Source organism: Bos taurus, chromosome 26, assembly GCF_002263795.3.
Source record: "Bos taurus isolate L1 Dominette 01449 registration number 42190680 breed Hereford chromosome 26, ARS-UCD2.0, whole genome shotgun sequence".
Classification (NCBI taxonomy): domain Eukaryota; kingdom Metazoa; phylum Chordata; class Mammalia; order Artiodactyla; family Bovidae; genus Bos; species Bos taurus.
This window is the reverse complement of record NC_037353.1, coordinates 21,697,521-21,698,830: the sequence shown is the minus strand read 5'-3', so window position 1 is coordinate 21,698,830 and position 1,310 is coordinate 21,697,521. Positions and strand designations below refer to the sequence as shown.

Sequence of the window (1,310 nt, the reverse complement as noted above, 5' to 3'; positions counted from 1 at the left end):
ATGCCTGGGTTGGGAAGATCTGCTGGAGGAGGGCATGGCAATCCCCATGGACTGAGAAGCCTGGTGGGCTACAGTCCATGAAATCGCAGAGTCGGACACGACTGAGCAACTAAGCACACACACAAACTTAGTAAATCCTCACTTCTTGGAGATGTGGATCTTCTGATGGCCAGGGAGCTTGAACCTGGCCCTGAGGAGGGCCTCAGCCACACGCTCTTTGTTCTGCAGCTTGGTGCAGATAGACACTATGATTTGGCCAACGTGGACCCTGGTCGCTGTGCCCTGGGGCCTTCCAAAGGCACTGCGCCTACCGGTCTGGAACCTAGATTGAGGACAGCACGCCAGCATGAAGGTCCTGGAAAGGGCTGTCTCCAGGGTCCCTTTGAGCAACCCACATGGACAACAGGCTGCATATACTGTTTGCAGGCATTGCACACTCGACCCTGATGGGGAAAAGCGCACAGTCGGTTTAACTGGCTGCAAATCTATGGCCTATTTAAAAAAATTATTGTTTAAAAAGGGATACTTTCTCACTGAAAAAACTTGAAATGATAGCCAACTCTTTTCTGTCAAATTGGGATGATAGTAGTATCCACCTCAAACTGTTCTGAGGGTCAAATGAACAGTGAATGTATGAATTTGTAAGATAGCATTTAAAATGTAACTGTTTACATTTGTTTTTTCTGTTTAACAGAAAAAAATTCTCCCTTTCCTCACTACATTTCATCCCCTATATCCATCATGTGCCTCAGAGGTAGCCATATTATTGATTTGTTAACATTTTTTAATGAAAAAAATTTAAACTTTATGCCTACATGATACAGGTGTGGCAACATCTTGATATTGGCTAACTCTGAGTGGTTAGAATATGGGAATTCACTGACTATTCTATTTTCTTATATCTCCGAAATTTTCATTAAAGATAATTATGTAACTCAAAAATTTAACTAATAAAGGTGAGAGCTATTCCGTATTAGGTCCTCATGGACTACCATTGAAAATTGTTGAGTGACATCTTCTGATATTTGCTTCCCTATTTCTATTGAAATATCATGTTTATCTTGCTTTTTTGACTTTTCATTTTTTAGATACTTTTATTGACTATCTATTATGGAAGATGAGAATTGGGCTATCTTATACCATCATCTATATTCATTTTATCTATGTTCATTCTTTCAATATACTTTTGTCACAATTCAGAGTAAAATCAATATTTTGTGTTTATGTATATAAAAGTGTAAATATTTCTTTTCTTTTTTTTAACGGCTGAGTTATGTTGTGACTTTCATCACATTTTATTTCTTGCATAT

General features: G+C 38.6%; 1 pseudogene; it reads right to left on the bottom strand.

Moving 5' to 3' along the window:
• Window positions 1-363: 363 nt before the first annotated feature.
• Window positions 364-483, bottom strand: LOC112444556 (uncharacterized; annotated as a pseudogene).
• Between the last annotated feature and the right edge of the window lie 827 nt (window positions 484-1,310).